The 23,565-nt window shown below is 50.5% G+C and overlaps 1 protein-coding gene and 1 pseudogene across 1 annotated transcript in view; one reads left to right on the forward strand and one right to left on the reverse strand.

Annotated features, from left to right (window-relative positions):
• The window catches only part of LOC149337784 (muscle calcium channel subunit alpha-1-like), a 615,266-nt gene that overhangs the window by 470,533 nt on the left and 121,168 nt on the right, over positions 1–23,565 (reverse strand). The gene's annotated exons all lie outside the window — the stretch shown is intronic.
• Positions 139–7,342, forward strand: LOC149337788 (uncharacterized; annotated as a pseudogene).

Raw genomic sequence — 23,565 nt, forward strand, 5'->3', positions numbered from 1 at the left:
CACCGCCAGGGGGGCTACAGTTGTGTGTATATATATGTGTGTGCGTCACGGAATAAACTGGGTTTCGTTCCATGCGTTTGCTGTCATGGCTCACGGTCTTCAAGGGCGGTTCACGCCTACACTACATTGGCGACGAGGATGAACGGAAGAGCGGGCGTAACAACCTTTTCGCTTCCAGTCATGAGCTTTTCCGGACTCGCACCACCGCCCCCATTTCTGCCTGTTCCAGGTCGCCCGGCTCTTCCTTGGTCACAATGGGTGCGACTATTCGAGAACTACATGCTGGCTTCGGGAGCGTCTGATTTTTCGGCAGAGCGTCGCAAAGCCCTTCTTCAACAGGAAAATGGCGCAAAAGACGTGGAAAAAAGAGACAAACACGACAGGACCAGCGCCAACTTACAACTGAATTTATTTCGCACAAAACCCGCCTTTATGTAGGCCAACACGCCCTAACATCCGTGTAATCACGCACAGGCAGTAGAAAAGATCACTGTAAGATATCTAACACATGAAGCGCGATAGCAACCACGTAACATACTATCATGGCTAAAAAAACCCAACAAAAGTATAGCAAACAACACTAAAACGGTCATGGCCGCAAGCAACTCTTAAACACCAAAAACGATACACACTCATGAGTGATACGAGATGACCAACAAGAAACGTGGAAAAAAAGGGGAAGAGTGAAGCGTTAAGACCAAAGCAGTGTCAAAGGTAAAAAAAAGGTTGAAATGGATGAAGAGTGCAAACCTTAAAATTGGAAACGAAAAACCAGCAGCCACATGAATGATAACCGATGACCAACCAGAAAAAAGATGGACGCGAAGCTGAGACCAAAGTCGGCGTCAAAGGTATAAAAACGAGAAAAAAATTGGAAACGAACAACCAGCAGCCATATGAATGATAACCGATGACCAACAAGAAACATGAAAAAGGATGAATGCGGAGCTCAGACCAAGGTCAGCGTCAAAGGTGTAAAAAACGAGAACAAAAACCGCGCAAAAACCGCACATCGTCAAAAAAATCGTCAAAAATTGCAACCAATGCCAAAGAAAAGAGCGTGCACAACAAAACAAAACGAAGAGCCTACAGAAAACTTTCTAGAAAAGTGTTCTCCTCGTTGCTAAGCGTAATGGATGGCTTGCTGACGTATCTGCTCCCTTCTTTCCTGATGTAAAAGGCTTCGACCACCTCTCTCTCAAATCTGTCCTTCCCACTCCTCAAAAAAATAGTTTTCTCGAACTCCGGACGGCAACCCCTGCAGGCTTTGCAATGATCCACTAGAAAGCTTCCTTCGTTATTCCGCAGATTCCGGCAGTGCTCGCTGGCTCGCTCATTAAAACATCGACCAGTTTGGCCAATGTAGCTGAGCCCGCAACTTAAGGGAATCTGGTAAACAACCCGCGTCCTGCACCGTGTGAACTTATTTTGATGTTTCACAGTACAAGCCGGTTGTTTTTTCCCGTTAGTCATTGCGCAAAGCTTAGAAAGTTTGCAGGGGGCTGAGAATGCGACCTGAACATTATGTCTGCCTGCTACTTTTTTAAGGTTGTGTGAAACCTTGTGGATATACGGTATTACTGACACACGGTTGCGTGAAACCGGATCTTTGCTTTTAGGACCTTGCTTCAGCTTCTGCAGTATGGCTTCACACACGGAAGTAACCATACAAGAGGGGTATCCTGCTTCTTTTAACCGCTGAACTTGAGCACTGAAACTGGACGAGACCATATGGGGGCATGATTTGTTCAAAGACGCTTGCAAGGAGTTCGAAACAATTGCCCGCTTCACAAGCTTCGAATGAGCACTGTCAAAGGGGAGCAAACCTTTCTTTGAACGCGGATTCTACATGGCCTACACAAGCCATCTTTGCAAAACCGTACCCTAAGGTCCAAGAACTGGAGTTCGCCATTTGTCGGGACCTCCTTAGTAAAACTGAGGCCTTGGCTGTGTTCTGAAAACACGGACATAGTCCTTGCGACCGCAGCGTCTAGCTCATGCTCAGAAGTGTCTTTAAGGATAACCAAGAAAACAAGAAACCAAGCAAGGTCCTAAAAGCAAAGATCCGGTTTCACGCAACCGTGTGGCAGTAATACCGTATATCCACAAGGTTTCACACAACCTTAAAAAAGTAGCAGGCAGACATAATGTTCAGGTCGCATTCTCAGCCCCCTGCAAACTTTCTAAGCTTTGCGCAATGACTAACGGGAAAAAACAACCGGCTTGTACTGTGAAACATCAAAACAAGTTCACACGGTGCAGGACGCGGGTTGTTTACCAGATTCCCTTAAGTTGCGGGCTCAGCTACATTGGCCAAACTGGTCGATGTTTTAATGAGCGAGCCAGCGAGCACTGCCGGAATCTGCGGAATAACGAAGGAAGCTTTCTAGTGGATCATTGCAAAGCCTGCAGGGGTTGCCGTCCGGAGTTCGAGAAAACTATTTTTTTGAGGAGTGGGAAGGACAGATTTGAGAGAGAGGTGGTCGAAGCCTTTTACATCAGGAAAGAAGGGAGCAGATGCGTCAGCAAGCCATCCATTACGCTTAGCAACGAGGAGTACACTTTTCTAGAAAGTTTTCTGTAAGCTCTTCGTTTTGTTTTGTTGTGCACGCTCTTTTCTTTGGCATTGGTTGCAATTTTTGACGGTTTTTTGACGATGTGCGGTTTTTGCGCGGTTTTTGTTCTCGTTTTTTACACCTTTAACGCTGACCTTGGTCTGAGCTCCGCATTCATCCTTTTTCATGTTTCTTGTTGGTCATCGGTTATCATTCATATGGCTGCTGGTTGTTCGTTTCCAATTTTTTCTCGTTTTTATACCTTTGACGCCGACTTTGGTCTCAGCTTCGCGTCCATCTTTTTTCTGGTTGGTCATCGGTTATCATTCATGTGGCTGCTGGTTTTTCGTTTCCAATTTTAAGGTTTGCACTCTACATCCATTTCAACCTTTTTTTACCTTTGACACTGCTTTGGTCTTAACGCTTCATTCTTCACCTTTTTTTCCACGTTTCTTGTTGGTCATCTCGTATCACTCATGAGTGTGTATCGTTTTTGGTGTTTAAGAGTTGCTTGGCCATGACCGTTTTAGTGTTGTTTGCTATACTTTTGTTGGGTTTTTTTAGCCATGATAGTATGTTACGTGGTTGCTATCGCGCTTCATGTGTTAGATATCTTACAGTGATCTTTTCTACTGCCTGTGCGTGATTTAACGGATGTTAGGGCGTGTTGGCCTACTTAAAGGCGGGTTTGGTGCGAAATAAATTCAGTTGTAAGTTGGCGTTGGTCCTGTCGTGTTTGTCTCTTTTGTCCACGTCTTTTGCGCCATTTTCCTGTTGAATCATGAACCAACTAGCCCAAACTAGAGTTCTTCTTAAAGCCCTTCTTATCCACAGTCTGGGCGTCGAAGGCCAGCGAATATTCTTCACGCTTCCTGTGTCAGCCAAAGATGCCACAGAAGGTGAGAGCGCTACCACCTAAGGATCTGCCAGCAGATAGTGAGGGCGCAAGCACCGGACTGTTGCCCAAACAGACAGAGACGGCACCTTCGCCATATGACGATGCGGTTACGGCCTTGGGGAACCATTTTACCACCCGAACTAATATCGTCGTAGAACGTCACCGTTTTCGCAAACGCGTCCAGCAGCCAGGAGAATCTATCAGCGAGTATGTTGTTCCATTACGTGAGCATGCAGCTGCTTGTTCGTTCGCCGCGCTTGAGGATGCGCTCCGTGATCAGTTCGTGACAGGCATTTCTTCGCAACATCTCCGTGAGCGTCTGTTGCTCGATGGCTCGAGTATTTCTTTTTCGCGTGCTGTGCTTGTGGCCACTCAGCTAGAACAGACAACTCAAGACGTCCAAGCTTTTGCGTCTACAAGTGTAGAGCATGTTGCTACCAAGAGCAACGCCCCCTTCCACTGCTTTCATTGCGGTTCTAATCAGCACTCGGCTGCGTCGTTCCACTGCCCGGCTAAAGGGAAACGCTGCCATTGCTGCGGTCGGGTCAGTCATTTCAAGTCGGTGTGCAATAAGGATCGACGCGTTGCTTCTGTTCGGGAACTGAGCAGTGAAGAACGCAGTGACGTTGCAAACATTCTGGTAGTGGCCGCATCCACTCACCCTGGTATTCATATTGATGTCTTAGTAGGAAACACCAGCTTAGCGTTCTTAGTTGATTCGGGATTAGCAGTTTCCATTATGTCGTAAAGCTTCTTCAACCAGCATTTCTCCAGTAAAGCACACTGTACTGCCCCGCTAGTTAAGTTATTGGACTATTCAAGACAGCCCATACCGGTGCATGGATGTTTTATCTCTGAGGTTACGTACATGGCTCGTACAGCATCCATTTTGTTTTATGTCGTGTATCGGGGCACTTCGCTTCTCGGTATCGATGCGATTAGAGCTCTTAATCTACGAATTGAGGGCTTATCCCTTTTTTGCCTTGGGACAACTGCCCCTGCAGCTGGTAGCCAAGAACGATGTTATGTCAAAGAAACGCATCCGTGTTATGCTGGGCTCCCCAGCTACTTAAGAGAAGAGTTCCATTGTCTGTTTGGAGAGGGCATTGGTCTGGCTAAGACTTCTGTTCACCAGGTCAAAACGAGTCCATCCGTCCAACCCACTGAGTCTAAGCTTCGCCGCCTACCACTGTCATTACGACCTTTGGGCTCAGAAGAACTTCGTCGGCTGGAAGAGACGGATGTGATTGAGCGCGTCAACGCATCAGAATGGGTCTCCCCTATCGTCGTGGTAAAAAAAAAAAGATGGAGGGATTCGCCTGTGTGTCGACCTTCGAGAAGCCAACAAGGCCGTCGTGCCGGACAATTTTCCGCTTCCCCACACTGAAGAACTTCTGCACAGCCTTGCGGGTGCAACACACTTTTCCAAGTTAGATCTGGCATCTGCTTATCACCAAGTTTTGCTACATCCAGAGAGCCGCGATTTGACAGCCTTCGTAACACACGACGGACTTTATCGCGTCAAGCGTGTGTGCTTTGGATTAGCTTCCGCCCATTCGGCCTTCCAACGCATGATGTCGCAAATTCTTCAAGGATGTTCTGGTGTCTTGTTTTACATCGACGGCATCATTGTTTTTGGAAAGAGTGAAAAAGAACACTGGGAGAACCTTGCGACCGTTCTCAGGCGTATAAAAGAAGCAGGGCTCAAGCTAAATGACAAGTGTGTATTTTGCACAAATGAACTTTCAATCTTTGGCCACAAAGGCACGCCCGATGGCATCATTCCACAACCTGAGAAGGTTGTGGAATGATGCCAAAAACATCCAGAACATGCGAAAAACATCCCTGCTCCCACGGATGCTGCTAGTCTTCGATCTTAGTGGAATATTACGCAAAGTTCGTTCCAAATTAAGCCGATGTTGTCGAGCCTTGTCGAGCCCTTCTTCGCAAGAATGTGCCTTTTATTTGGTCTGAGAATGTTGATGCCAGCTTTCAAAAAGTTAAGTCCATGCTCGATTCCGGGACAGTGCTCCGGATGTTCGACGCATCTCTTCCAGTCGTTGTCGCCACAGATGCATCCGAGTGCGGCCTCGGAGCAGTTCTTCAACAGATGCATGGGCACAAGTTATTCACAGTGGCGTTGGCGTCAAGGACTCTGACGTTTGCAGAAAGAAGGTACGCCGTGGGAGAACGCGAAGCGCTCGCGTGTGTCTGGGCTATCGAGCATTGGCACACGTATCTTTGGGGGCGCCACTTCACACTGTACACAGATCACCAGGCTTTGGTATCTCTCTTGTCAAGTCAAGGTACTGGTAGACGGCCGCGGCGCATAGCACGCTGGGCAGAGCGACTTCTTCGGTATAACTATACGGTGAAATACCGGAAGCGATTGGAAAACCAAGTTGCAGACGCTCTTTCCCGTCTTCCAGTTGCGTTACAGCAGCACGAAACGTCTACAGATGAAGTGGTAGCATTCATTCAAGCGCCATCGTGCATCACCAAAGAGCAATTCCAGCAGAGTCTAGCTGAAGACAACACGTTACAACAAGTCATTTCTTACGTCCAGTCATCGTGGCCTTCGCACAAATTGCTTCCGGTTGAACTTAAGCCATATTGCAAGGTGCAGCAACAATTGTCCGTTGTTGATAACTTGTTGCTCCGCGGAGAGCGCCTTATTGTTCCAGAAGCACTGACTCCGTAAGTGATCGCCGCAGCACATGAGCGCCCATCCCGGAATTGTCAGGACGAAGGTGCGTCTACGAGAGCGGTTTTGGTGGCCGGGCATGGATCGGCAAGTCGAGCTCGCGATTCAGACCTGCAGCATCTGCCAGGGAGCAGACAAGAGCGCCAAAGTATCTGCTACACCACTGCAGCCAGTGCCATTCCCAGACGGTCCATGGCAAAAGATAGCACTCGACATCGTGGGACCCCTGGAGCGAGCTCCGCATGACTGTCGGTTTGCGATTACGCTGGTGGACTATTTTTCGAAGTGGCCCGAGGTACACTTCAGCTCCGACGTCTCCACCACTACAGTCACAAAGTTCTTGCTTTCTGTATTTTCCCGTGAAGGTAACCCGGATGAAGTGGTTTGTGATAATGGGCCACAGTTCACGTCTAGGGAGTTTGAACAATTTCTAAAAGATCGTGGCATCCGCCTTCTGCACTCATCCTTGTATCATCCTCAAGCGAACGGGGAATTTGAACGCTTCAACAGAGTTTTCAAGTCGCATGTTCAAGTGGCAGCGTTAGAGCAGCGTCCGCTTCGTCAAGCAGTAATCGAGTACCTTGGAATTTACCGCTGCACTCCGCACGCAACTACGGGGCTTACCCCTGCATTACTGCTCCATGGACGCGTACCAAGAACAAGACTTGATATTGTCGGATACCCGTCGCCTGCCTTTTTTTCAGCTCCCCAGACTCTGAGCTGGAGCGCCTGCGCGAACGGGTGAAGAAGCAACAGCAGTACAGTAAGAAGTATACGGATAGCCGCAGGTCTGCGAAAGAGACTACTGTGAAAGTTGGGGACTATGTGCGGGTGAAGAAGCCAGCTACTTCGTTCAAGGGAGACTTCGCTTTCACGGGTCCCCGCAAGGTAACGAAGAAACATGGGCGATCGTCTTTCCGTCTCGACGACGGCAAGATGTGGAATGCGGCCAAGCTGTCAAGGATTCCAGCGGCGCTTCAATCGTGGTACCCCAGTGAGAGTGGTGAGTGTGTCCGCATTCAGCATGGGTCGCCTTCTGACGCCCCACGATTGCTCGGACCAGCTCTTCACACTCCGGACCCACCTCAAGACACAACAGAGGCGTTGCTTCAAACGCCGGACCCTCCGCGCCGTGTGCTGCCACCTCGCAAGAGACGACCGTCTGACCGATATGGCTACATGTAGGCTAGTGTGAACTCTGGGTGAAGATTGCATAAATGGACTGTGTTGTGATCATTTTTTCAAACTGCAATGGTTTACATGTACATGTGCATTTGATATTAGTAAATCCTTTGAGATGTTGTAATACGTACTAATCCACTAATTCACTAACCTTAACATAAAGGGAGGGAATATGTTGTATAGTTAGTTCTTGTTTCCTTTTCAATGTGAACACCGACAGGGGGCTACAGTTGTGTGTATATATATGTGTGTGCGTCACGGAATAAACTGGGTTTCGTTCCATGCGTTTGCTGTCATGGTTCACGGTCTTCAAGGGCGGTTCACGCCTACACTACAACTATCGAAAAAGGAGGTCTGAACGTCAGCAGCCTGACTTTGCAAACTGCAGCGCAAAGGCCCCTTCCACGTCTCTCAAATTAACCCTGTCCTTCGCCAGCTGCGGCCACCGTATCTTCCCAAAGTATAATTTTAATATCCAGCAAACTTCTTAATCTCATCCGCCCACTGAACTTTCTGCCACCCCCTGCTACGCTTGCCTTCTCTTGGAATCCACTCCGTAGTCTGTCCCATCTAAGTGCACCTTAATCGTTGCATCGCTTTGGCTAGCATTTGTTAATGCGCGTCGTGGTGTTGTGCGTTTTCTTCTGACATGCTTTTAGCTGTTAATCAATGCTATGTATTTTCTCGCGTTCTTCACTCTTTACTCTCTGTCCGCCATCCCACCGCACACTTTTTGACCCTTCCGAACCGACTGACTGACAGAATGGCTTAGCACATTCTGTAAATTCCCACCATTCAAATGTAGTTCGCTCAAGTGGCTATCCGTGTGGTACCGTGGACCTCTCGCAAGTGGCGGTCCGCTATGGCGCATGCAGAGCCGATTGGCACCTTCGGAGGCTTCGGTAGCAGTGGACCGTGTACAGGCACCAACTTCCGCGGCGAAGATTCAGATGGTAACCTTCGACACATGGCTACTGTTCAAGGAGAACCAAGTGTAAAATCATGTAGGTGGTTTAAGCATCAAACGCTTCCTTGGAAAATGTGTGTCGTCCTTTTAACCATTCAGCTTCTTCAAGCTACGTGGCAAGCTCGAGTGAACTGCGACCCGAAGCCGCAGCGAACACGACTCCAAAAAATAGTTATTTTACCAGCTTCCGTGAAAACGCCTTTAACCACGATTTGCAATGAGTCTGAGCAGTTCAGAAGGAAAGAAAAAAATACTTTATAGTGCCGCGAAGCGAGAACAAGTACAAATGCTTGTCATCTGCACTATTCAGCCAGGACACCTATTATACTGCAATCCGTTGCGCCACACGATCTTTTTTTTTGTAGCGACAGCTACACTACGCCAGCCGCTTCGCGAGGTCAGCGTGGCTGCGCGCTAAGCCGTGGCACCACAGCTCCAACAGCTGTGTGCGCATGCGCGGAGTGACGTCAGGGCACGCAGCTGGTGTGCACGCCGCGCGCCTACATTACGCTAGCATTCCGAGCTTTCGCTTCACTGCGCGCGGCATCATGACCCTTATCTCTGCTCGTGGCGGTGTAGTCAATTAAAGAGTATTGAAGAACGCAGTAAAGCGACACTTGAGCTAGTTGGTACACCATTGCAGGTGGTACAGTGCAATACCGATGAAAGACGAAGAGAAGACCACAGGGAATCTCCTCCGTGATGTGCTCTCTTCGTGTTTCGTCCGTTTTGTGTTGTGCCACCGGCATTGAAGAGCGGTGAACACATTCGTCGTTACCTACCATCATACTGTTTTCGTTTTCGCGGTTTCGCTCAGCAACGACCGCTCGTACCAATTTGAAAGCGTAAGAGTGGTTTTCGTCCATGAAGCTGGAAAGAAACAATCTCCGTTAACTTGCCGTCCCATCTCCTCAGCCAGTGTTCCTCACAAAATGGCGGAAAATGTAGTTTAATCCCATATTATGGCCTTCCTAGACACGAACAGTTTCTTTCATTCCACTCGGCACGGGTTCCGTTGATTTCGCAAAGTCCTCTTCTGCGAAACCGAACTGTAAATTTCTAAGCCTTGCATGCTAACCTTGATGGTAACTTTCAGACTGATGCAATATTTTTAAATTTTGCGATAGGGTCTGACAGGGTACATAAAGAGTGCCTATTAAAAAACTTGTCCTATTTAAACTCGTGCCATAAACTCCACCACATTTAACACTAAGAGACAGGTCATTCCAGCGGCTAACTGCAGCAAATCCAACTGTTTGTTTACCAAAGTTAGTCCATTATATTCACCCAATTAAGGAACAAAAACGAAGAAATTGCTGGATAGCGAAACAAGAAAAGGAAAACAGCACCACATCGGGTACCGGATGAACCGTACAAATGAAAGCGACGTATGGAACGAAAACGGGTACGTACTCGCCATAGTGAGGAAATAAAAGAAAAGAAATGCAAGGAATAGAGAGGAGCCTGAGTTCCAGGTCCCGCGTGGTGGGTTCGCGGATTGCATAGATGATCAATGAACTTTGAATTAGGCTGCGCTCTGGGCAAGTTGGTGCTTATGTATTTATTTATTCATTTTATAGAGGAATACCATGAGTAATCGCAAAAGAAAGGGCGATTAAATACTTTGGGGCTTTGTCAACCGCCCCCTTAAAAGGGCAACTGCACAGGTTTTAGAAATCAATGAGCTTAAGAGGGTCGAACGTGGGAAACTTGCAGGTAAAGCATGCGAAGTCTTTCTGGGCTAGCACTTGAAGTAGTGAAGTAATCGCCGATTAAAATCCGGACGCCCTTCAAGCTTCTCAGCAGTGCACAATGCCAAGTGTGTGTGTGTGTGTGTGTGGGGGGGGGGGGGGTGACATCATCGAAGGTATCGGTTCATTTCCAACGCAGAAACGCCTGCTTTGAAGGAAACAAACCAACGCCACCGAAGGCGAACCCTGCCGAGAGTTGTTTGGCAGCGCCTAACGAGTCAGGACAGGGTGCGGCTGACGACAGCGGTAATTTGAAATCATACCTTCCATGACGTCACGCTGAATTTCCCCGGACTCCTCTGGTGCATTGAGGAGAAGTGCAAAGTTCAATCGTCGATTACGTCACTATTGTGAATGCTAGTGCAAAAACACTTGGCATGCTTTACCTACAGCCTATATAGATTTCAATCCTTGAATATTGCGAAATTCTCAAAAAAGTGCTGCAGTTGCCCTTTAAAGAATAAAATGCGATAGCATTTAAGAGTTGGTCAACCCCCAAGTATCTCCAAACACCCCCCAAATTTTGGAAGCAGACCGACACCACAAAATGAATGGAGGTGCATTACTGGTGATCGCTGAGGGAATTAAAGTGGAAGAGTGGGTCTGGTTTGTGTTGTCGACGGCAGTCAGCGAAGAAGGCTTCCAAAAGAAACGGTTTGTTCGGTTGATTAGCGCCCAAAAAAAACTGAATGACTAGGAGGCGATGTAGAAACAAGCTTGCTCGGCGGTGGTCGCACAGAATGCCCGGTGCTCTCGACTTTGGCAAGTTTAAAGCTGACAACGAATTTCGACACACACCGTGCAAAGTACCGTATTTTCCGGTGTATAAGAAGCAGTTTTTTTTTTTTCAAAACCTTGCTGGTGCGTCCTATACAAGGGTGCGTCTTATATGCGAATTTTCCGGTTTTTTTGGGGGGGGAGTTCAGAAATTACTTAGGTTCATGTTCAAGCTTTTTTCACCGAAAAAATATTACTACCAATAACGCGGTTGTAACATGGTTAATACTTCAATACGGAGACCGCCGTGCGCAACTTTTTTAGGTGAACTTTATCATGAAACGGCGGGGTTGACCACTTCCGGGATCTTAAACACGCGGCCGTTTCGGAGGCCCCAAGCAAAGGTAATGTGAAATGCCAAAATATAGCGACAGTCGCGCTTCTCGCCATTGTCGAGACAATCCAAGAGAAGCCGATGTTTTCTTTTAGTCACCCTTTGCAAGTACGTAGTGCGAAGAGAATGCTTCAGACGTGTTGCCTTTTCGATAGCGCATCCGAAGATGAAGACTTTGAAGGTTTTGTGTAAAAATAAATTGTTATGGACATAAAGAGAGTTCTTTCGCTTTTTTTTCTTTTGTGCTAAAACGTGGGCTGGTATGGCGTGAGTGTTGCCTTTTTCGATCACTTAGCGTTGCTTAAGAACTTCTCACACGTACGGGGCATTTTACGATGGTCGCATAAGCATGTTTGATTAAGCCTCACTAGCCTAACTGGGTAAATTGGGGTGCGTCTTATACACGGGTGCGTCTTATATACCAATTTTTTCAATGACAGCCTGCATATATGGCGGGTGCGTCTTATACAAGGGTGCGTCTTGTACACCGGAAAATACGGTAAGCACAGCATTCTGGAGCAATGTGGCCTCGGCTCCTTCTGGATGTTATCAAACGAGATATATCTGGTCGCGTCTTGCATCACAAAGAAAATGATACAACTCCGTGCAGGCCGCTCTGAGCGTGAAAAAACAGTAAAAAATTCGCTGCGTTGCTCCTCTCTCAAAGAAGCATCAACCCGATGCTTTAAAATAACAAGTAATGAGATAAAACAAAATGCACCCTGAGAATGGACACTGTCCTTTACCGTCCACAATACGTCTTTAGACGCACGGCATGGAGAACTTCTGGTTGTGCGCGGCGTCGCTGGGATGCTGTCATTAAATAAGGGACGACTTCATAGTCCATTCACGTAAGGCCGGTTTACATGAACTCCGCAGAGTCGAGTCGAGTTTTCTTGTCGGGTAAAAAAACAGTTGCCGGGTTCATGTAAACGCTGTCGGGTCGAGTAAAATAAGCGGCAGAGTAAGTCGAGTTAACTCGACTGCAGGGGGTAGGTTAGCTCACTTGACCCGCCTTTATGGAGTCGAAGAGTCGGGTTAGCTGGAGGGGAGAGGGTAAAAGCGAACCTGCTTTTCTCCTGCGCTGTCGCGCCTCCGAGACAGCGGTATCAAGCCGCCCTCTTGGAGACTGCACTGCCCTCAGCCGCTTGCGCTGTTTAACACTTGGTGCCGCTGGAGTTGAAGCGGTCTCGGCTCGCTAAAATCGAGTTCATGTAAACACGCAGTCGTCGAGTTGGGCTGACCTCGCTCAAATCGATCCCCTGATTCGACCCGCCGCTGTCGGGTTTTTGTAAAGGCCGCTACAGTCGACGAAGAACGGGCCGAGATATCGGCGCAGCAGTTTTCACCGAGTCTGCGGCGGCGGATGGGGGTCCACACACACTCACTGGGCTTGTAGCATCTGACATCAGTGTGCTGTTGGTTCTTGACCCGGCTTCTGCGCGCTGAAGGTAGGCGTCTTCGTCGGTGGCGTTGGGGAGCACGGCGTCCAGCCCGTTAGTTGCCTCTCCGCCGTGGACGATCTGTGTGGGAGTGGACAGTATTCATCTCTGAAGTTTGGTAGCAGCACCTCAGCTCGTCCAATTCGAAAACGGGCGATTCGTCGAGCGATGGCCAATCCTCGGTCTCAGAACAACTGCGTGTTTACCTCGATGGCTCGCTCAATGTTCTCGGTAATCCTGGTGCCCACCGGGGCGATGACGTTCGAGCCGGGTGGAACGCTCACTTCTACACCGAGCACGCTCAAAGCGACGGGGTGCTCCCGTGTTGTCTTCGAAGACAGGGCTTCCTCCGTCAAAAACGTGATGGACTTTCACTAATGGTCGATGATCGCACGATGCTCGGTCAAAAAGTCCATGCCTAAGATCACTTGTGGGTCCTCCGAAGTGGTCGTCACTTTCTTGAGCTGAGCCGCAGACCGATGGCAGAGTAGTACGCACCTGTGTCGGCTAACGCAGGCACTGCGCGTCCGTCGACAGTCATTTCATCATCATCATCATCATCAGCCTGACTACGTCCACTGCAGGGCAAAGGTCTCTCCCATGTCTCTCCAATTGGCCATGTCCTTTGCCAGTTGCCGCCACTGTATCCCCGCAAATTTCTTAATCTCATCCGCCCACCTAACTTTCAGCCGCCCCCTGCTACGCTTGCCTTCTCTTGGTATCCACTCCGTTACCCTTAAGTACCCGGTTATCTTGCCTTCGCACTGCATGCCCTGCCCAAGCCCACTTCTTCCTCTTGATTTCAACTAGGATGTCATTCCCCCGCGCTTGTTCCCTTACCCACTCCACCCGCTTCCGATCTCTTTCAAGGACATCGCAACAGAGCCACGACGATTGCCTTCTTAGGCGAAGTATCTGACGTTCGAGACGCCTCCGACCGATCCGCAGAAGATTCGAGACAGTGTAATCCCATGGGAGGTTCTCGAGCTCTCAAGTCCTTGAACAAATTTTGTAGACTTGGTGATGCTAATGATGCCATGCGATTCTCAACCAATCAAGATATTTCGTTACGGAGAAACCGAGTGGTTTTTGCAAGACGGCAAACTAAGTGCAACTGCATTAAAAGTACAATGACATACAGATAAGACATAACTTGCATGCCCTGAAACATGTAACTTACATAACTTACATGCCCCCTCTCAAGCTGTGAACCAACTCGCCCAGATTACAGTTTTAATTGAGTATCTTTCTCCTCCATTGGGCTCTAGCTGTTCTGTCCACTCAGAAGACTCTGGACTCGACCATCACGTGCGTTAATTTCATTGCCAGCACGGTCTGCCAAGCAAGATTTCTTACATATTGCGTCCAAAGGAAGCAAACACCGCTGGACGTTCAGCGTCTTTTTGGGTTCGCGAAGCCGTCGTGGGGTCACGTTAGACGTTGCGCCTTGTACATGTCGTTTGTGTGTCCTTGTTTTCGTCCCGTCTTTCGCCCAAGTACGTACCCCATAACTTGAACAGCGCAGCGCGGCACGACAGGACAAAAACGACGCAATACAAGCGCTATTTGTCTCAATGTGAAAATCTAGGCTATTTTTCTATTGCTGTTGGTGCTACATGTGCTATTTGTCTAGGTCTGTCCCTCTCCGCTATTTAAGCTTTGATTCATAAACATTGCCGATTGTCATATTTCAAAGGCGCGTGGTTTTTTTAATCTAATCCCAGAAGCAAGGCATTACTCTGTAGCGATGTCCAAGGCTTTACCCTATAGTCCATGTGGTCATTAGAGGAGTGATATTCGGCTAAGGCGTTGACCACAGTGTAGCCCTTGACGACGCCATTTTGATGTTGCCTTAGCCGTCTGTAGAAACTGCCCGATTCGCCGATTGGTGAAACCTCGTAATGTTTGCGCTGACTTCGTGAAAAAACTGCAGGATATTTTCAAAGCTCCATTGGATATCCCTGACCAGGGTACACTAATGGAAATAAACATTTGCTCTTCTAAATTTTGATTAATAAGATACTTACAGGTCAAGTAAAGTCATAAAATCGAGCAGTTAGTGCAAGCATATATAACACCGATATTGGGAGGCCGCAGCCAAGTTTCAGAGGCGCTAATTGAAGTAGGAAATTCTATGCATTGCTCTTATCATGTGAGAATACTTCGAGACGACAGCCAACCAGGTATCTCCTGAATGACTAAAAATTGGGCGAGTTGGTTCGGTGCCATCTACACTCTCGGAGCCAACTGAAGATACCACGAAAGAAATGTCACTGTGCCGAGTGGATGGGTGTCATCAAGTTATTTTGTACACTCTCGTTATCTGGCACTTCAGATCCCCGCTCAGTTTGATCTGGATTAAGTTCTGAGCGCCCTCGAAATGTGGAACGCTTCACGTTTCCAGTCGACTGCGATGGTGCCCGCTAACTTCCAGCTGGCCCCGCGTGAACATGTAGCTATGTAAAAAATGCTGAGACGATGCTGTCGGTGCGCCATGTTCATTCCACCACAGTTATAGGTTTGGTTTGGTTTATGGCGTTCAACGTCCCAAAGCGACTGGGGCTATGAGAGACGCCGTAGTGAAGGGCTCAGGAAATTTCGACCACCTGGGGTTCTTTAACGTGCACTCACATCGCACAGTACACGGGCCTCTAGAATTTCGCCTCTATAGAAATTCAACCACCGCAGCCGGGATCGCACCATCGTCTTTTGGGTCAGCAGCCGAGCACCATAACCACTGAGCCACCGCGGCGGCTAAGAAAGAATATAGAAACGGAGAAATGGGTTCGTAGAGAAATAAAAGTAAAGCAAATACATTCGCCAAAAAATCCTGCGGCACTGACGCACTAAGACGGGTTCCATCTAAAGCGCAAGGAAAATACCATACGTAAAGTACAGACAGCGGGGCTGTCTGCAAAGCGGACGGCAGCAACCTCCGTGGCGTGTCAGAGCCGATCGGCACCAGCTCAACGCCTCGTTCTACTCGCTCCGGCTAGCGCCCGCCGTAGCGCGCGATCTTGACCGTGACGTTGGAGGGATCAAGGTCCTTGCCGCGACGAACTGCGGCAGTCGTCGTCGCGATGAGCGTCGGCGTCAGCGCGCAACGGTCATCAAGACGTCCGGAGGTCCACTCGCACGCCCCTGCAGTGTACGTCCGCGGGAAAACGAGCGCGAGGAAAAGAAGGTTGGGAATAAAGAGAAAAAAAAAAACACCGGCGCCGAAAAAGCCTGTGGGAACCCGGTTGACTTAATCTTCTGGGGAGAGAAGAATGCGACGGACGCTGGGCGCGCGGAGGCGGAAACGGCGGCGCGGAAGAAGCCATTGTCTCCCGGCGTCTTCTAATTGCCCCGGGCGCCGGAGGTTCCCGTGGGAAGGAAGCCCGGCTCGGACGGCCACCGCGCGGACGCCGTGACCCCAGCACTTCCTTCCGCGACCACGACCCGTGTCGCGGCTCGGAAGCGAGAGAAGCTCGGACGGCGCATCGTGTAGGCCGCCTACGGTGGACGAGCTCAAGTGCGCTACTCTGATTGCCTCTAGCTTCCCTCCATTGCCGGCGAACGAACTCTTAGTGGACTCCGCGGTGGCTCAGTGGTTATGGTGCTCGGCTGCTGGCCCGAAAGACGCGGGTTCGATCCCGGCCGCGGCGGTGGAATTTCTTTGGAGGCGAAATTCTATAGGCCCGTGTGCTGTGCGATGTCAGTGCGCGTTAAAGAACTCCAGGAGGTCGAAATTATCCGGAGCCCTTACCTGTGGCGTCCTTCATAGTGTGAGTTGCTTTAGGACCCTCATAAACAATCTTTCGGAGTATACCAATGCGGGCTACGGTTGGTATACCTAGTACGTAGTGGAACCAGCGAAACAAACGCAATGCAGCGCTGCATTGTCAAATGAAGCTTTATTGAAAAGGTAGGTGAAATCAGACCACTAGTTACGTGGGTAGCTGGTTACAAAGGTTTACCTCGTTTACCTGTGCAGCCCCCTCTCAGTAAAACTTCTGTTGGCAGCGCTTCACTTTGCCCTCCTTTCTACGGCGCTCACGTTTGTTCCACTACATATGAGCTCTTTCAACTCGTTCCGCTCTTTGGCACCGAAGCGCGTGAGATGCGCAAATCCACGGTGGGCATAGCGAGGGTAGTACACTGGCACGCTATTACACACCGTAGCGGAAACTGCCCTCGCATTGAGCTCGAACGAATTAAACGCTGCAGTCGGCGCAGCACTCGTAACTTGGCAAGCGCTACTTAGTCCTGGAAAATAAAAAGGAACGCCTAGCTTCTACTAAGCGCTGCTTTTGTGTCGAAGTGTCCACCACAAGTAACCGATTATCGCGGCGTGTATATGCAATGTGCCCACAGGGCAGCGACAGTTTAGTATATGCGTGGGAAACCCTCTATCTGAAGTAGGGTACGAGGTCAGTATTCTACCCTTGCTGTACTCATTACTATGGACGAAGGTGAAGTACTGTGCAAGGACAGCGACAGCTGCGCTCTTGCAGTCGGGAGGTGCGTTGCAAGAATCAGCGATGCTGCCCCGCGTCGTTGGCAGCTTTTATCCGCTACTACATTTTCTCAGCAATGGGGAACGTATCGGGAACGGCACCATTATCCGCGCTTTCGAGTATGCGCCTGCCCTTCGGTGTATGCTACCGATCACCATTTTGTTCCCCCTGTTTTGTTGCCGAACTACAAGATACAATAAATCAGATAAGTACGCGATATCCATCCTCTCTGACTCTAAAATTCTCAGAGCATTTAAATCTGCTTACGCGGAGAGAGAAACAACTTTATTGCCACAGAATGGCGGGAATTACGGCAGGTGGGCTTGGTGTGGCCCCAGGGGGGGGGGGGGGGGGGGGGCGACCTCCTGGGCCCATGAAGCGAGTGCCAGTCGGATGGTCTTGTCTGGCCTTCTGAGGAGTTGCTTCCATTGTTGAATGTCGTTGAATTTTCGTGTGCTTCATGCAAAAGCCGCAAAATGTTTCGACACATTTTATCCCGATTTGCACGCCATCTGTCCAATGACTCGTTTACAAATCTTGTACAACAAAACGTTTATTGACATCGACATATTTGCCTAATTGTTGTTTTCATGCCTGCTTTTAAATGTATTTAAGTGGTCATTGTGATGTATCTGACCTAGTGTGCGCTAGTTAAGGCCACTTGGCTGTTGAGGCACACTCAAATAAACATATCTATCTGTTGTGTCCCCATATTGCTTTTGTGTGTGTGCGCCCCCGCGTCCTCCTCCTAACGACCACTCGATCCTCCTCCTAACGACCACTCGCATCCTCCTCCTAACGACCGCTTGCCCCTCGTCGCACGCTGTCGCCGGATGCCCCCCCCCCACGGTGCGCCCCCGCACCCTCCTCCTGTTCTGGGAAGCCACTCCCTGCCGTGGACGCTTCTCCACTCCCTCCTTTCTTCGGGCGGCCAGTTCGGCTCCTGCCTCGGTCGACGCTGGTCGCACCCTCATCGGCTTTAAATAAACGAAGTCTAAAAGTACCGTGTGCGTCTTTCGCTGCATTCAACACAGCGACCGGACACGACAGTGGCGACGAGAAAGTGGATTCGACCCGCGCTACGCAACGCTATTGACAAGCCATGGCTACGCGAGGGTTTCCCAATTAGATACCAGAGTTCAACGGCTCATCGTGGTCATCGTGGGTTGGACGCCTTCAGTTCTACTTTGAAGCTAACAACATCACAGACCCAGCCTTGAAGAGGGCCAACCTGCTGACGCTGTGCGGGGAGCAGACCTACGATACTGTCTGCGCCCTTATTCAGCCAAGCACACCAGCGGCAGTGTCTTACGACGACATCGTAAAAGCGCTGCAAAAGCACTACGACCCAAGGCCATCCGAGGTCTACAGCCGGGCTCGCTTCCAACGACGAGATCAACTGGAAGGAGAAACTGTGAGCGCCTACGTAGCCGCGCTCAAGAAGCTCGCTGCCGACTGCAATTTTGGAACGCTGTCGACAACAGCTACCGGGCAGGAGGGAGACGCAGCTTCTTCTGCTAACACCACCATGCTTCCCTTGGACGTGATGTTACGCGACAGATTTGTGTGCGGACTGAGTGACGAGTCACTGCAGCAGCGCCTGTTCGCTGAGAAGGACCTTACATTCAGCAAAGCTTACGACATCGCCGTTCGAGCGGAGAGCGCCGGTCACCAGCAGAGAGGGATTCGCCGGAACACCGAGCCGGTACACCAGACAAGCAACCAGGTGCGCAAGCCTTCTGTTGTTGTAAAATCGGTCAAAAAGGCACAACGCTGCTGGCGGTGTGACGACCAACACAACCCCCAGGGATGTCGATTCCAGTCAGCCACGTGTAATTTTTGCCACAAGCGAGGGCATATCGAAAGAGCATGCATTACGAAACGGAGACTTGCCAAGATAAAGTCACCTTCCCAGCCTAATCACAGCGTCAACGCCTCAGAGAATACGCCGCTATCTGATCTCCATGGAACAACATCAGCAACACCATCTGTGTTGTACGACCTGAACACCATGAATCTCGGCACGCGACCGAAGATTTTTACAGAAGTAAGCGTACATCACCAGCTGATTAAGTTCGAGGTGGACTCCGGCGCAGCCTGTACTCTGATCAGTGAGGACACGTTCCGAACTTCATGGCCATCTGACGCACCCGCCCTGCAACAAGACGACACGCACCTGCGAACGTGGTCAGGACAGAATCTGCCACTATTGGGCTCTGCCAACGTGCAGGTTAACTACAACGGCCAGACCCATACGCTACCTCTGCTTGTTGTGAAGGGCACAGGATCAAGCCTTCTAGGGAGAAACTGGTTTTCTCCACTAGGCGTGATGATATGCGGTAAACATCAAAACGCCGATGCGCTAAGCCGTCTGCCACTAGACGCAACTGTTGACGAACCATTTCCACCAGGAGACGTTCTGATGTTCGAAGCACTGCCAGAACCTCCGCTTACAGCAGGCACAGTTGCAGCATCTACGCAGAAGTGCGCAGCTCTCCGGCTAGTTTACACAGCTGTTCAACAAGGCAACGTGCATAAACTCAAAGGGGACAACTTCGACGCTTACCGCAGGCGAGCTACAGAGTTGAGCACCCATCGCGGCTGCATCATATTTGGGTCCCGAGTTGTGATGCCGAGAGAACTACGCGCACAAGCTATGTCTCTCATCCACGCCGGACATCGGGGCATCGTTGCAATGAAAAAGTGTGCCAGAAGCTACATGTGGTGGCCTGGCATTGACAACGACATCGAAACAGTGGTGCGAGAATGCAAGCCTTGCCAGAGCAGCCGGAGCGCCCCGCCGAAAGCTGCTGTCCCAGAATGGGAAAAGCCAGACACACCATGGCACACACTGCACATTGATTTTGCAGGACCAATTGAGGGCTGCACTTTCCTTGTGGTCGTAGATGCCTACACAAAGTGGCTTGAGATAAGGCAAATGGGACAGACGACTTCGGCAGCAGTCATTGACAACCTCCGATCACTATTTGCAACGTTCGGCCTGCCGCGCAAGGTAGTGTCGGACAACGGAACACCGTTTGTGTCTGCGGAGATCCTCAAGTTTTATCGCGACAACGGGATCTCATCAGTTACATCGGCCCCCTACCACCCAGCGACAAACGGACAAGCCGAGCGCTACGTAGCCGAGCTAAAACGCGCCCTTGAAAGAGATCAGACAGGCTCGCTGCAGCGCCGCCTTGCGCGCTTTCTCTTCAAGCAGCACACGACGGTTCAGAGCACAACAGGCGAGACCCCCTCGAAAATGATTTTCGAGCGTGAAATGCGAACCCAGCTCACAGCCATCCTCCCCGAGCCAAAGGCAGAGACGTTCCGGGAAGAAAAAGCAATTCCGCGCTGCGGCACGCTTAATGAGGGGCAGCGCGTCCTCGCCCGACAGTTTCTGAAAAAGCCACGCTGGGAGGAAGCTACAATTGTCAGACGCATAGGCCTGCGCTCTTGGCTCGTCAACATACATGGCACAGTAGCACGCCGACATCTCAACCAGCTGCGTAGATTTACGACGCCGTCTGAGAGCTGTCCGCCAGCGGAGAGAACACGTGCACCATTTTCCCACATAGCCTGGCACCTCTTCCCGGAAGAAGAGACTTCGCCCAGGACAGACCTAGGAGACACAGCGAACAACAGCCAGCCTACAAGTGTTTCTCCCCCGAGCGCACAAAGCCAGCGCGCCTCCACGCGTGAGCGCCGACCCCCTGCACGATACCAGGCAACTTTCTAAGGGGGAAGGAAGTGTTGTGTCCCCATATTGCTTTTGTGTGTGTGCGCCCCCGCGTCCTCCTCCTAACGACCACTCGATCCTCCTCCTAACGACCACTCGCATCCTCCTCCTAACGACCGCTTGCCCCTCGTCGCACGCTGTCGCCGGATGCCCCCCCACGGTGCGCCCCCGCACCCTCCTCCTGTTCTGGGAAGCCACTCCCTGCCGTGGACGCTTCTCCACTCCCTCCTTTCTTCGGGCGGCCAGTTCGGCTCCTGCCTCGGTCGACGCTGGTCGCACCCTCATCGGCTTTAAATAAACGAAGTCTAAAAGTACCGTGTGCGTCTTTCGCTGCATTCAACACAGCGACCGGACACGACACTATCTATCATATCTATCTATCTATCTCTCCTCGGAGGGAGCTGTCTAAGGTTCGAGGGAGCGGTTTCCCGCTCAACCCTAGTGGATGTGCGCCTGGGTGGCGATTTCTCCCTGGTTAAAATTTTGGTAGACGGGGTCGTATTCCCAGTCTATCAGGAGTGAAAGTCTAGAATGGCTAAGGATCGAGTGTGTCTGCAACCTGCGGAGCAGAGTGGCTTGCGCTCGATTTAAGTCGGGGTGGGGAGGCGGGAATTGGCGTCTCGTCTCTCTGTGGAGGTTGGTAATTTCGGCAAAGGTCTGGGGAACATCGGCAAGAGAATCTGGGTCCGTGGGGCCGGCCGCCCGGTTGGTTAGTCGTCAGGCTAGACGGTCGACCCCTTCGTTTCCAGAGTTCGTTTCTAGAGTGCCCAGACCAGGTTGATCTTATGGTCGGGAGTGCAGCCGCGAAGGATGCGTGCAGCGGGGTGGCAGATAAAACCTGCTGAGTAGTTTTGGATCGCTCTTTTGGAGTCGCTTATAGGACTGTGTGCGAACGAGGGTCAGCGATGGCCAGCGAGATGGCGGTTTCTTCCGCCGCTGTCGGAGAGTGAGCTACTACTGTGGCGGCGGTGACGAGAGTGGATTGTGGCGCGGTTGCACAAGCCACGTATGGGTTTGCATTTTGCCGTGCAGCGTCCACGTATATTGCATGCTCGTCGGCAAGGTATGCGTCATCTAGTGCTTCGGCTTTCATCAGGCGGCGCGTATCATGGCAGCCAGGTAGCATGTTTGGGGGATTGGTTTTGTGACGGCTATGCAGCCATATCGGAATGGGAGCCGTGAGGTGGACGTCGCCTATGGGTTTGATGTTGAGACGGTCAAGTATGAGCCGCCCGTGTTTAGTGCGGGAGAGGCGGTAGATTTTGGCGGTCTTGTGTGCCTATATGAGTTCTGTGAGCGTGTTGTAGATGCCGAGTTGGAGGAGATGCTGCGTGCTGGCGTTCGCTGAACGTATAATGCTATTCACAGCTTCCTTGTCCTTCCGGCGAATCCTTCTAATGAGGAAAGCTTGCGTTAGCCGACAGAGGTGATCCTCCGTCATACCTCTGCGGCGGATGAGGCCTTTGATTAATGGCTGTGGTGCGGAGGCGATGAATGGCCTGCGAGTTTTGCGTTTTGTTCTGTATTACCATACCCAGAACGCGGATGGTCCGGACCGGATTTATGGGATGTGTGTCGACTCTGAGCACAATAGGCTCTTGCGGGTCGGGGACGGGCAGGCGAACTCGTCTGTCCCCGATGACTAGTAATTCGGACTTCGTGAGGGAGCATGTGAGCCCGTTCGCCTGTACAAAGGCGTGTACTTCGTCAATTGCGCTTTGGAGGGAGCTTTGGATTTCCCCGTCAGAGCCGGAATTGGTCCCGAGGGTAACGTCATCGGCATGTATTGAGTGTTTAATGTGAGGAACGTCTTCCAGGAGTGGAGGGAGGCCTCTCATTGTAGTGTTGAAAAGGAACGAAGACTGGACTGCTCCTTGTGGTGTTCCTCGGGTGCCTAGGGTCCTCTTCTCGCTGTGGAGGTCTGCAATGTGAAGTTCTGCTGTACGGTTATGAAGGAAGTCGGTGATGTAGTTATAGGTGCGAGTGCCTACATTCATTTGTGAAAAGTTTGTCAGGATGGAAGCATGTGACACATTTTCGAAAGCCTTGCTGACGCCTAGGCCTAGGATGGTTCGTGTAGCTCGGATGGGGCTCGGATCGAGGATATCGTGTTGGATTTGCCATATAATGTCATGGGTGGAGATGCCGGCCCTGAAGCCGATCATAGTGGGGAGAGGGGGGGGGGGGGTCTTCTTGGGCTACGTGAGTGAGGACGTGGAGGAATGCGAAAGCGCGTGTTTTTAAGGAACGAAAGGGCGCAGTAGCTCTCAAATCTCGACACCTCAACCACGTCTTAAAGCATGCAGCTGAAGGTGCACATGTCATCGGTCCGAACCCCTCTCGCAAGCTAGCCTCCAACTTCAAATCTCGACCACTCGGTGCACACCTCAACCGCACCTAAAGGGAAATTGTAGTCTCACAAAGCATGCAAGTCAAGGTGCATAGTAATTGGTCCGAATCCCTGTCGCAAGCTAGCCTCCAACTTGACTAAAACATGTAAGCGATATGCAAAGATAAATGTTATGACAGCACCCGGAATGCAAACGGTTGCTGAAAATTTTTGTGAATATGTTCGGGAATGCTGCCACCACATTGAGGCCAACCAGTGATGACAATGGTGGGATTTGTCTTCATCCACAATATCTGTTGATCAAACCTGCGTCGTCGCTCTTGTCTGCACATGGCAGCAGCAGCAGCAGCGGTTGTGACTCAGCTCG

Source organism: Amblyomma mixtum, chromosome 7 (assembly GCF_055824585.1).
Source record: "Amblyomma mixtum isolate Tamu chromosome 7, ASM5582458v1, whole genome shotgun sequence".
Classification (NCBI taxonomy): domain Eukaryota; kingdom Metazoa; phylum Arthropoda; class Arachnida; order Ixodida; family Ixodidae; genus Amblyomma; species Amblyomma mixtum.